Here is a 14,245-nt window from a genome sequence, read left to right as displayed (position 1 = left end):
AACCTGCACATGTATCCCTGAACCTAAAATAAAAGTTGAAATTTTAAAAAAGTTTCCACCCCATGAGGGCACAAAGTCGGCTGCATGTGGTTCACACTTTTGGTGTTGCCTTCTATTAAACCACAGCTCACCTCTGTCCTGCAGAGAGAGCCAGAGCAGCTTAGGGCAAAGAAGGGACTTACTTGCTGGATGATTATTCTGTGTGTGAATTCAAGAATAGGACTTTCTTAGCATGTCCCTAAAAAGAAAATTCATGGGCAGTAATTGGTGACAGGGAAAGAGACTCCACAGGGCTGGCCATCTGGTGACCTGAGCCGGCTGCAGTTTTATTCCATTCAGATGCCACTGCTCTTCCTCCTTTTGTAGGATTTCAGCTGTCTCATTAGATTGCTCCTCGCCACTAAATATTCCTTCCAAATCATTTTCATTTCTAATAATAAAACTAATCTAGGATTTCAAAACTATTTTTATATTAAAACTTTAAAATCATGTTTCTCGGTTTAAAGAGATTTCGGGGGCGGGGAGGGGAACTTCCTGATATTTCATCCCTATGTTATCCCCATAACAACTGCTATGGTGAAATTCATCTGGCATATTAACATTTATATACCAGGAAGAAAAGAAGCTTAACATATGGCTTATCTCTCTGTCAGTTCTGACCCTCTTTAAATGTTTTCAGTAGGAGATATTAAGATGGAAAAAAAATACACCAAAATCCAATTTCTCAGACTATCCTGCTCCCTACATTGCCTTCCTAACACAAGTACTTCCTTTAAAAATGGGGCCAGGCACAGTGGTTCACATCTGTAATCCCAGCACTTTGGGAGGTTGAGGTGGAAGGATTGCTAGAGTTTGGGATCTTGAGACCAGGCCAGGCAACATAGCAAGACCCTGTCTCTACAAAGGATAAAAAGTAAAAAATTAGCCAGGCATGGTGGCACATACCTGTAGTCCCACCTACTCAAGGGAATGAGGTGGACAGATAACTTGAGTCCAGGAGTCTGAAGCTGCAGTACGCAGTGATCATGCCACTGTGCCGCAGCCTGAGAGACAGAGTAAGAGCCTGTCTCAAAAAATTTAAAAAAAATTAAAAAATTAAAAATAAATGGGAACTAGGCTATTTATAAAGGGGAATTAAGTTATCTTTCTCCTGAACCACACCACTAAACTTCAGGAATCAAGATGATTTTATTTTCCCACTTTGGGTTGTTTTTCTAGCAGAAGGGACAGATTTACATGAATTATTTTCCCAGTCTTTTTTTTCAGATTTTACATTTTTTACATACTTTAAAATTTACTCCTGTGAATGTACAGTTCTGTGGGTTTTAAGAAATGCACACAGATGTACATCTACCACAATCATGGTACAGAAGTTTTATTGCCCCTCCAAAATGCTCTTATGCTGTCCCTTTAGGGTCAACCCCTCCCTCTCCCTTACGCCCACGCTTCTCTGTTCTGTCCCTATTGCTTTGCCTTTTTTAGAAAGTCATAGAAATGAAGTGATGCAGTATATAGCCTTTTAGGCTCGGCTTTTCACTTAGCAAAATGCATGTGGGATTCATACAAGTTGTTGACCATATCAGTAGTTTGTTCTTTTGTATTGCTGAACAGTATTGCATGGACACACCACAGTTTGTCAATCTGTTCACCCAAGGACATTAGGGTTGTTTTCAGTCTTTGGAGATAACATATAAGGCTTCTATAAACACTTGTATACAGATTTTTATATGAACATAAATTTCTATTTCTCCTTGGCAAATAGAAAGTGGTATAGTTAAATCATTCAGTAAGATTATGTTAAACTTTATAAAAAACCTTAAAAGTTCTCAAGGGAGTTGTAATATTTTGCATTCTCACCTGCAATGCATGAGAGTGCCTGCTGCCTCCCATCCTCATCAGCACTTAGCACTGTCATTTTTCTTAAATGTTAGCCATTCTGATAGATGTGAGGAGGTACATCATTGTGCTTTTAAACTGTATTTTCCTAATAATGTCTCCTTCAATTCCAGGCATCATTCTTATCCTTTAGGCAGGAAAGAGGGAAAGACAATGGGCAGATGGCATATGCTAGCATAGGCAGCACTCTTTTTTTTTTTATTTTTATTTTTTATTTTCTTATTATACTTTAGGTTTTAGGGTACATGTGCACAATGTGCAGGTTTGTTACATATGTATCCATGTGCCGTGCTGGTTTGCTGCACCCATAGCATTCCTGAAAACCCCTCACAACAACTTCTGATTGCATATCATCGGCCAGAACTATTATACTCACAAGGCCTTCCTGCATGCAAGAAAGATTGAGAAAAGTATTTTTTTAACTGAGTATATCAGCACCTCATTGAAATCAGGAATCTCTAAGTAAGAAAGGAGAATGGGCATGGAGTTGGCATCGTGCAGACTCTCTTGTCACACTGGTGTCCCTGCTTCCCTCCCATGCCTCTGTACAATTTATTCTTCACTTGCAGCCAGAGTGATCCCTATAAAAATTCATCACATCATGTCACTTTCGTGCTCAAAATAATTCAATGCTTCCCAACTCCCCTGGAGTAAACTCAAAGTCCTTACAATTGTCAGTAAGGCCTTTCTTGATCTGTGCCCACACTCACATTTTGGAATGTACCTCCTACCAACCTTCCCCTTGATCACTAAGTTGCAGCCACACGGCTGTTCTTCCTCTTCCATGAATAAACCAAGCATACTCTGACTTCTAGGTCTTCTGGGTCTCACTACTCACTTTGCCTGGATAGTTCTTCTTTCAAAGAGGCTCATTGCTTTACTTTCGATTCCCACAAGGTTGCACACATATGCCCCTGCAACAGAAAGACTTTCCCTCCTCTATAAAAAGTATCTTATATAAAATAGAACTACCAGCCCCTGCCATACGCTGTTTATATTATTCTTAGCACTTAACATATCACATATTTTATTTGTTAACATTTTGTGCCCTTTAGAATATAAGAGAGCAGGAACTTTGTTTTGTTCACTGTTGTATCTAGAACATGGCCTGACAGTCAACAGACATTTGCCACCTGAATGAATGAAGAGAGGAGGGTCTTCACAGAGAACTCATAGAAAGAAGAGTGCTGTGATATTCATTCTTCCCTTTCTGTAGGTTCTTTTGTCTCCATTTCCCAGCTGGGTGAGGAAGACTCCAAGAGAACCAATCATAGAGCTTTGGGTTTTGCAAAAGGAGGGTCTGACAACACATCCCTGGTTGCATGTTTGCTGAAATCAATAATTCTAAGAAGAGTTAGGTGGGGTTTCCTGAAATTGAGGGCATGGAAATAGAGGAAACGTGTAGGATTATGGAGGGGAAGGGAGGCAGGAGTCTTCCTGTCAGCCTAGTAGACACCATGAAGGTAGCCAGGTGAGGGCCATCTTGAAAAGGTCCCACCCAAGTACTTTCCAGGGTGTATTAGTCTGCTAGGGTTGCCATAACAAAGCGCCACAGATTGGGTGGCTTAAATAATAGAAATTTATTTTCTCATAATCCTGGAGGCTGCATGTTCAAGATCATGATGTTGGCAGGGTTGGTTTATTCTGAGGCCTCTCTCCTTGGCTTCTTGACAGCCAACTCCCTGTCTTCAAATGGTCTTCCCTCTGTGCATGTCTGCATCCTGATCTGCCCTTCTTATAAGGACATCAGTCATATTGGATTGGGGCCTACCCTAATGACCTCATTTTAGTTTAATCATGTCTTGGAAAGATGCTGTCTCCAGACATAATCACATTTGGAGGTACTAGAAATTAGAGCTTTAAAATATGAATTTGGATGGGGGGTGGAGTGGACACAATTAAGCCCACAACACAAGACTAGAACTTCCCTGTAGAAAGAACCTGAGTAGGGCATATTAAGAGGGCTGCAAGAGAGATCACCAAGCCTGGAATGGCACAATGCAGAGGTCCCAAAGGGAGGTCTGGAGGAATCCACAGGAAGAGCCTCAGGAGGCAAACATTTGCAGTTGGACCCCTGGCATTTAAAGGCAAGAAAACTATAATAAGTATGAGTAGCTAAAGAAAAAGATCTTCCTCCTCTTCTCTATTCCTTCTTCTGCATGTTTGAACCACTAACCTTAGAGACTGGGAGCAAGGTGTAGGAAGGAGAGTAAAAGAACAAACCACTGGATCCTTTCCCACTGCTGCTCACAGAGCCCAGGGAAAGGAGAAAAGATTGAATTACACGAGAGATCAAAGTTGGATTTCTGGATTTGGCCTGCTGTGAATGGGGCTGCTAGGAAGCAAAGCAGGTCAGAAACGCACAGGTCATGGGGCGTCACCAGAGGGTGGCACAAGACTGCTGGGAAGCTGTGTCAGGCCAGACTCCTCAGAAGAACCATGGCTTTCTGGAAGAGGGAGCATTGCCTGCACCATCAAAACTGCTCTCAAAAATTAGGCTCATAGCCCTTCACTCCCCAATCCTTTCACAGTGACTCTTCCAGAAAAGTTCATTTCCCATAATGCACACCCACAAGGCCTTTGTTCCCTGGTCTTCTCATTCTTTGCAATTCATTCTGTAACTCCACACAATTAATTCCCATGGACATACCAGCCCCAAGGCATATCCTATTGTATGCAAGATGTTTCAGCCACCAACTTTATCACAAAAACTTGCTCACCCTTTACCCCATCAATCAGGTTTACTTATCCTATAAGCACCCTATAATAGGAGACCATGTTCAGCAATTTCAAGGTGATATTCTGTCTCTATCTAGTTCTGATGTAGCTGTCAAGGTCTCTGTATCAGTTTGCTAAGTCTGCCATAACAAAGTACCACAAATGGAGTCAAACACCAGAAATTTATTGTCTCACAGTTCTGGAGGCCACAAGGTGTCAGCAGTATTGGTTCCCTCTGAGAGCTGTGAGAATCTGTTCCTCTGGCTTCTGCTGGTTTGCTGGCAAGGTCTGGTGTTCCTTGGCTTATAGAAGCATTGCCCTGACCTCTGTCTTCATTTTCACATGGTGTTTGACTGTTTGCACATCTCTGGGTCCAAAACTCCTTTCTTTATAAGGACACAAGTCATATTGGCATTAGGGCCCACCCTAATGACATCTTAACTTAAATAACTGCATCTGCCAAGACACTACTTTCAAATAAAATTGCATTCTGAGGTATGGGGGTTTGAACTTCAACTTATGAATTTGGGGGTAGTGAGAAGGGGACACAAGATTCAACCCATTACAGTCTCTCACTGAGGAAAATCATTTACTCTCTAGGAGAGCACCCCACTGGCAGGGAATGTGTGATGATTAATACTGAGTGCCAACTTGACAGGATTAAAGAATGCAGAGTATTGATCCTGGGTATGTCTGTGAGGGTGTTGCCAAAGGAGGTTGACATTTAAGTCAGTGGGCTGGGGAAGGCAGACACACCCTTAATCTGGTGGGCACCATCTAATCAGCTGCCAGTGAATATAAAGCAGGCAGAAAAACGTGAAAAGGCTAGACTGGTCTAGCCTCCCAACCTATCTGTTTCTCCTGTGCTGGACGCTTCCTGCCCTCAAACATTGGACTCCAAGTTCTTCAGCTTTGGGACTTGGACTGGCTTCCTTGCTCCTCAGCTTGCAGACAGCCTATTGCAGGACCTTGTGATCGTGTGAGTTAATACTACTTAATAAATCTCCTTATATACATATAATATAAGGGGATTTATATATATAAGTATATATAATATATATACCATAATATATATGGTATAATATATATTATTATATATTATACCATATATATTATGGTATATATATATGGTATATTATATATATAATATATATATATTATTATACATATTATATATGTATACATATATATTATACATATTATATGTATAATACATATTATACATATTTATATATATTATATACATATACTATAGTATATATAATTATATATTATATATAGTATATTATACTATATATTATATACATACTCTATACATATGCTATACTTTATATACATAAAGTATATACATATACATAAATTATATACATATACTATATATAATTATATATATTATATATGGTATAATATACCATATATATAATTATTTATTATATACATATCCATTAGTTCTGTCCCTCAAGAGAACCCTGACTAATACAGCATCCCACACTAACCATGGCTATAATGAAAGAATATGTGAAAACCTGGCAGGAAGCTTCATTCAGGCCAATAATTCACAACTTCGGCAACTAAATAATCAACTCACATAGAATAAGATTGAACATCAGTAACAAGATGCTCCTCTTACCCCAGTCAAATGAGGATCTAATAATACTACTAAATGGTAAAATTAAGAGCTTATTTTAAAAAGTGAAAAGCACCATTTAATATTCACATCGACCTTTGCTAATCAAATAATGTAGTTTCCATTCGTTGAGAGAAAAACACATGTTTTGGAGTTACATTCTTTGAATGGGATGTGAAGGTTCATATTGAGATAGGAGGCTGCATATTTCATCTGTTAACTTAGCTGCTGTTGACTCATCTGCACCCAAGAGTGTACACACGGGTATTAAATGTGAGTAGAGCTTTGCTTTGACATCAAAAGTATGTTGGGGGCTTTTATTTGCTTTGTTTGGAAATATTTTTCTTGGACTGTCTTATTTGATTTTCTAGTATCCAGGGAATTTAGAGAAGCCAGAAGCACATCAAAAGTTTTTCAGTGCCCTCTATTATCAAATGACATTGGAGAGGGCTTAAAAGAACAGTCCCTTTATGGATATAATGCTTTTATGCAGGGAGCTCAGAGTCTTTTACAGCAAATATTACCTACTTTTATAGAGCTTCAAAGGTACTTAGAGCTAGTCCAAAGCCTGTGAGTAGATCTAGGGGAAAAGGTCAAAGAATAAAATATTATGGTTGGATTTTTAGCCCTTAGCCTATACTTCTTAGAAAAATGGTCTCCCTTTATAACACGCTAATCACCACCTGAAATATTATCTGGGCATCTGCCATCTAAATAAAATATAGCCTGATCAACCAAAGGCATTATTTATTTAAACATTATTCAATCCTACTAAGTGTTGCAGACTAATCCTACACAAGGGATGCAGCAATGAGCAAAGTTCTCATGAATTTATACTTTGGAGACAGGGATAGACAATAAATTAAATTAATAAGTTAGTGTCTTAAGTTGGATAGTCCCCCCAAAATTTCACATCTACCTGGAACCAGTGAATGTGACATTATTTGGAAATATTATCTTTGCAGGGGTCATCAAGTGAAGATGAGGTCATGCTGGATGATGGTGGGCCCTCAATCCAACTAGTGTTCTTTTAAGAAGAAAAAAAATTGGACCTAAAGATACAGAAAAACAGGAAGAAGACCACATGATGATGGGGGCAGAAATTGGAGTGTGCAGCTCCAAATCAAGGAACACCAAGGATGGCTGCTGCCACCGGAAGCCAGGGGAGAAGCATGGAATGGGTTGCCTGAGAGCCTCCAGAAGGACCCAATCCTATCGTTTTCTTGATTTCAGACTTCTGGCCTCCTGAACTACAAAAGAATAAATTTCTGTTGTTTTAAACCACCTAGTTTAAGGTACATTTTCTATGGCAGCCTGAGGAACTAACACAATTTGTGAGTGCTGGTATGTGCTAAAGAGAAAAAAATAAAGCAAGAAAAAAATAGTGAAGTGGGATAGAGAGACTTGGGGAGGATTGCAGTGTTAGACTGGCCAGAAAAATTTTCCATGAGAAGATGATATGGACAAGAGACTGAAGAAGGTGAGGGAGTGACACATGACAATACCCAGAAAAAGTAAGTGTTCCAGACAGAAGGAAGGAAGAGCTTGTGCAAAGGCCCTGAGGTGCGAAGCTGCCTGAACAGTCAGGGAATGGCCAGGAGGCCAGCATGGCTGGAGTGGAGAGACACACGGGGAGGGTAGGAGAAGATCAGGGAGGCCATGGACAGCCAGATCACAGAAATGTCATGGGCTATTTTAACGTCTCTTGCTGTTACTTTGAGTCAGACAGAAAGGAAGACTCAACTCTTCAAGAGTTTGGAGCACAGAAATGGAGCAGAGGACTGACAAGATCTGACCTATATCTTAATAATATCTTTGACTTGTTAGGAATACACTGAATGGAACAGGACTGGAGCAGGTAAAACAGTTAGAAAATTGCAATAATCCAGGTGGGAAATGACAGTGACTTGGACCAGGGTGGTAGTGGTAAAGCTGCTTACACAGGGTCAGATTCAGGATTTTCTTTTTGTAGACATGGCCAGTAAGACTTATTACGGATCAGATGTGGAATATGAGTAAAAGAGAAGAATTAAATATAGTTTCAAGACGCTTTGTCAGAGGAATTCGAATAATGAACTGGCTATTTACTGAGAGAAAAACATGAGAAGATTAGGTATGGTGAGGGAGTTCAGGAATCATCTTGGGGCACGTTAACTTTCAGATGCCTTTTTTTTTTTTCTTTTTTTGAGACAGAGTCTCGCTCTGTTGCCCAGGCGGGAGTGCAGTTATGCAATCTCAGCTCACTGCAACCTCTAACTCCCAGGTTCAAGTGATTCTTGTGCCTCAGCCTCCGAAGAAGCTGGGATTATAGGCATGTGCCATCACACCTGGCTAATTTTTGTATTTTTAGTAGAGACAGGGTTTCACCATGTTGGCCAGGTTGGTCTTCAACTTTTGACCTCAGGTGATCCGCCCACCTCAGCCTCCCAAAGTGCTGGGATTACAGGCATAAGCCACCACACCTGGCTCAAATGACAATTAGATATGTCAGTGAGAACCTTGTGTAAGCAGTTGAGTATACAAGATGGAGTTAGTTAGAGAGAAGTCTTGGCAGGAGATTCTAATTTAGATGTTGTTGGACTAGAGATGGTATCACATGTCTGTGTATTTATTATGCCTCTCCACAATGCTTCTTATTCCTCTGTAGAAAGACTATATAATTTGGCAATGTAGGGAGAATGACCTTGCTTCTGACTCGTGACAGTTCCACACCCTTCTTATGGAAAGAATTATAAAAATGGCTTACCACAATCTGTTCAATGTTTCAGATTGTTATATATATCTATTTTTTATAGCCTTCCCATTTTAAAGAAAAATGTGTTCGGCAATTTACAATGTTCAACACATAATAAAAAAACCATAATTTAAAAAGTAAAATTAGCAATTAGAAAGAGAAGTTAAATAAATAAGCCAAGCCTCTGTGAGTGGACATTTTTTTTAAGTTCTGTTTATGATGATCACCTTTAGCAAAAGAAAGAAAAGAAGCAGGTATCAGCCTCCACGGGAAATTTCTAAATAATATTTTCATTATTACCTAACTTTGGGAAAAATGTTGAATGCATTACTTTGAATCAATGAATGAAAGGTTTGTACTGATCATGAGCTCTAACCACACAATTGTTTTTCATTCCTGGTATTAATTAAATATCGTACCCTAAGAAGATTTAATAACTAAGCCATGACTCCTTTGCAGAGATCCTTGATCAATAACACTAAAGTAAATATATCCATAAGAAGAAAGCCCCTTTTCTGATTTAAGAACATAGAGGCAGGTGGATGAATGATAAACACAGATGGAGCTGTGATGATGACCAGAACTCAGGTGGGAACAGGAAAGAATTTCAGAGCAGAGCGTGAATTCAATGAGTACTGAACCCTCCAGGGGACTGAGACTACTATGACTTTCTTATTCGTATTCAAATGATGACGCTTTGAGGCCTGTCCTGTCATCTATAGTTTCTGCTTTTAACAAGAAACTGAGTCAAGTCATGATCCTGGAGGGGTTCCTTCCTGCCCATCTGCTACTAAACCCAAAGAAGAATCCTGAGCTCAGAATATTCTACTTTGGATCCAAGGGCGTGGAGTAGGTAAATTATATCACTCCCTTCTAATTTAAGAATTTAGTGTTGTTTGTTCAGTTAAATTGGGCCTCATATGGGCATCAGTGAAAATGTTCTGATTAGTTCTTTTCCTCCTAATTATTCTAACCAATTCAAAGAAATTACCTAGAACAACTAGTAGGAGTGAGCTATTATAACTAAATGCTAAATTTAACTTTGAGCTTCATGGTAACTAAGTTAAAGACAATCATTGGTTGATGCTCCCAAAAAAAGTGGCTTTTTAAAGATTCACATATTAGCATGGTGCTATTGACTGAAAAATTGTGTCCCCTCCAACTCCAGAATTTATATGTTGAAATCCTAACCTCCAAGGTGATGCTACTAGGAGGTGTAGCCTTTGGGAGGTGATTAGGTCATGAGCATCATCCCTTACAAATGGGATTAGTGCCCTTATAAAAGAGATTGAGGAAGGCTCCCTCACCCCTTCCCCAGTGTGAGCTTAAAACAAAAAGACAGCCATCCATGAACCAGGAGACAGGCCCTCAGCAGACACCAAATCTGCAGATTCCTTGATCTGGAATTTCCCAGCCTCTAGAACTGTGAGAAATAAATGTTTGTGGTTTAGGCTACCTAGTTTATGATGTTTTGTTATAGCAGCCCAAACAAACTAAGACACATGGAAAAGCATATTTTTTCTAGTGTAAATCTAGAAAATATTTATTAAGTATATTTCAAATTCCAGGGACATTGGATAATGATAGGAAAATGCTTAGTATTGTGCTTTTACAAATGATACACAGTGCAAATGATCACTCTAGTATTATCCTTACACAAAATATGCAGCACTGCATAGAAATCAAAAGATATCTTCAAAGAATTCGAGTTCACAAAAACTGAGTTCTGATTATATTACTTAAAAATGGAGAGGACTTAGGAAATGTAAAGGAATTAATAATTAATATATATTTTACACATTCCCTTTAAAGCAGCAGATATTTCAAAAATAAAAGGTTAGAAAGGCAATTTATCATGCCTAGAGTGTTGCTATTTTATAATATTGATTAAAGAGATAATCATAAGACTTGAGCAGGGATTCCAATTTACATTGCCTACAGGGTCCAGGCAGATAGATGTCTGACTCAGGTAGTGAATAAATAGGAAGTGAAGGGGATTGTGCAAGTTAAGAGTATTTAATTTATCATATAAGAGAATCACTACCCAGCTTCAGCCCATTTTTATTTAAAAGAAATACAGACCCATTATTGTAAAATTTATCTGGATTTTCAGGGAAAACTGGAAATATGGAGTTTATGTGAAATTTTGCCATCTTTGATTAAGTTGTTTTAGATCTTAGATGGTAAAAGCTGACATATAAAGGGACTTCCTCTTCTTGTCAGAATGTAGAAAGTGAGAAGAGAATGTCTCTCCCATCTAAGAGGTTGAACAGGCTGGGTAAACACACAAATTTTTCCCCATGTGCAAGGCAGAAGCCACCAAAGGCAGGGACAGAGCAAGAGTTGAGAAAAATCTTTCCAAGGCTCACCAGGCTTTTACTAAGTATACTACAACACACTCTCCAAAGCCTAGGGACATCAGCAGAGCAGAGGGAGGTATCATGAGCACAGAAACCTGAAAGTAACTTGTAGAGAAAAGAGAATTCCTCCCCCACTCATCTACAAACCCAAAAATCTGGTAGGAAAGCTATAAAGCATACAAGGAGGTTCATGAATACACAGATCCCAAACCCCACTGAAGACAAAGATTCCATTCAAGTGTCCTAAGATCCTTGTTGTAAGATTCCGTATTACTTCAGTGTAGAACTAAAGTTCAAAGCTCATGTAGCAATCTCTATAGCAATTACTAAAATACACTTTAAAAGTTAATAGAAGAAACAAAGTGGAATATTACAAAATTTTTTATTCAGCCAAAAGAAGGCAGAAACAAAGAAATAAAGGAAAAAGAGATGAGACAAATAGAAAATCAATACCAAGATGTTATACTTAAACCCAAGTATCAATAATTATATTAAATGTAAATGGTTACACATCATGTAAAAAGCAGAGATTGTTAAACTAGACAAAAAAAAAGCCTCAATCATTAACTGTTTATAAGAAATACACTCAAAATAGAAATATATAGCCTGATTGAAAGGAGAAGGGTGAGAAAACATATACCATGCAAGTACTAAAGGATAGAAAGCTAGTATTAGTGTACTAGTATAAAACGAAGTCCTCTAAGATAAACAGTATAATCTGAGCTAAAGACAGACATTCGATAATGATAATATGGTCTATTTATCAAGAATTCAAATCACTCATAAATAAGTATGCACCTAATTATGCAGCAAAAACTCAGAAATCAGAGAAGAAATTGAAATATCTATAATCACAGCTGGAGAAGTTAATATTTCTTCCTCACTAATTGGCAGAAAAAGTAAACCAAAAAATCAGTTAAGAGTATAAAAGATTTAGTCCACCATCATCAGCTAACATGACCTAATTTATATTCATAGAAAATACAATACCCCAAAATGAAGAATGCACATCCTTTTAAAGAATACAGGCTGGCCATGGTGGCTCATGCCTGTAATCCTAGCACTTTGGGAAGCCTATGCAGGTAGATCACTTGAGCTCAGGAGTTCAAAACCAGCCTGAGCAACATGGTAAAACTCTGTCTCACAAATAAAAATTAAAATTAAAAAATTAGAGAATAAATAGATAAAATTTAAAAGAATACATGGAACACTTACCAAGAGAGACTGTATTCTGGCCCATAAAACTAGTTTCAATTTATTTATAAAAATTGAAATGATAAAGTATGCTCTCTGGTCACATTGATATTAAATTAGCACTCTAAAACAATAAGATAGCTAAGAACACTCATGACAAACATTTGGAAATTAAATTATGTGCTTCTGAATAATCCAGAGTCAAAGAGAAAATTATAAGAAAAACTGAAAATACTTCAACCTAAATGACAATTAAATCACAACATATGTAAATTTATGGGATTCAATTAATACTAAGCTGAGGAGGTAATGAGGCAGGAGAATAGGTAATGAGGCAGGAGAACAGGAGAATAGTGCAAACTGATTTGCACTGACTTCCTAGAACAGAACCAAAAAGAAAATCCTATCTCTCTATGCCCAAGTAACGAAAGGATCAGAGGCTTCTCCCTTTGCAAAACCCCCTACCCTTTCCATTGCGTTGCAGAAGTAAAATGGAAAGTACCTCTGACTGGCCACCTCCCACAACCAGTCAGATTGGTAACGGGCCAAGTCTTTGTTTGCATAGGGTGTAATTTTATAACTTCACTTCAGCCTCTGATTGGTCACCTCTCATGACCATTGAGACTGGTCCTGGGACAGTGCTTCATTTACATATGGTGTAACCAATTAACCAATGGGAAATCTCTAAAGGGTATTTAAACCATGAAAATTCTAAAATTAGCACTCTTGAGCCGCTTGTGCTTGCTCAAGCCTGATCCCACACTGTGGAGTGTACTTTTGTTTCAATAAATCTGTGCTTTCATTGCTTTGTGCATTTTGTCCAATTCTTTGTTCAAAACGCCAAGAACCTGTATGACTCGTAGTCAAGACCTTTCACCAGTAACAGAAATGCTTAGTGTTGAATTGTTTATATTATTAAAGAAGAAAGATGGAAAATCACTGATCCATGCTTCTACCTTAAAGTTTGTAAAAGAGGCCAGGCGTAGTGGTTCATACCTGTAACCCGAGCACTTTGGGAGACTGAGGCAGGAGGATTGCTTGAGGCCAGGAGTTTAAGAACAGCCTGGGCAACAAAGTGAGACTCCATCTGCATTAAAAAAAAAAAAAGGAAAAATCAAAAGAAATTCCAATGGAATTTACAAAAACAAATTCTATTAGAACTGGCAAGTGAATTTAGTAAGGCTGCAGAATTTAGGTCAATATACAGAAATCAATGGTATTTCTATATGTTAACAAAAAACAATTATAAAGTGTAATTTTAAAACAATACCACATATAATAGCAACCCAAAACATTGAACACATAGGAATGATTCTAGCAAAAATGCACAAGACCTTTACACAGAAAACTACAAAAATTTCTAAGAGATATTAAAGAGCATTTAAATAAGTGAAAAGATACCTCATGTTCATAAATAGAAGGACTCAATACTCTTTTGTCCATTTGACCCAAGTTGATCTCTTTAATACATTCTCAAACAAATCCCAGCAGACTGCTTATGAAGAAATTGACACGCTGAGGAAGAACAAAATTAAAGGATGTATACTACTTCATTCAAAACTAACCATAAAGTAATATTATGACAGTGTGCTATTGCTACAGAGATAGACAAATCAATCAGTGTAACAGAATAGAGATTCCAGAAATAGATCTGCACAATATAGGCAGGTGGATTTCCCCAAAGATGCCAAGGTAATTCATCGGGGGAAACAAAGT

This window comes from Symphalangus syndactylus, chromosome 19 (assembly GCF_028878055.3).
Source record: "Symphalangus syndactylus isolate Jambi chromosome 19, NHGRI_mSymSyn1-v2.1_pri, whole genome shotgun sequence".
In the NCBI taxonomy this organism is placed as follows: domain Eukaryota; kingdom Metazoa; phylum Chordata; class Mammalia; order Primates; family Hylobatidae; genus Symphalangus; species Symphalangus syndactylus.
Note: the sequence above shows the minus strand (reverse complement) of the source record.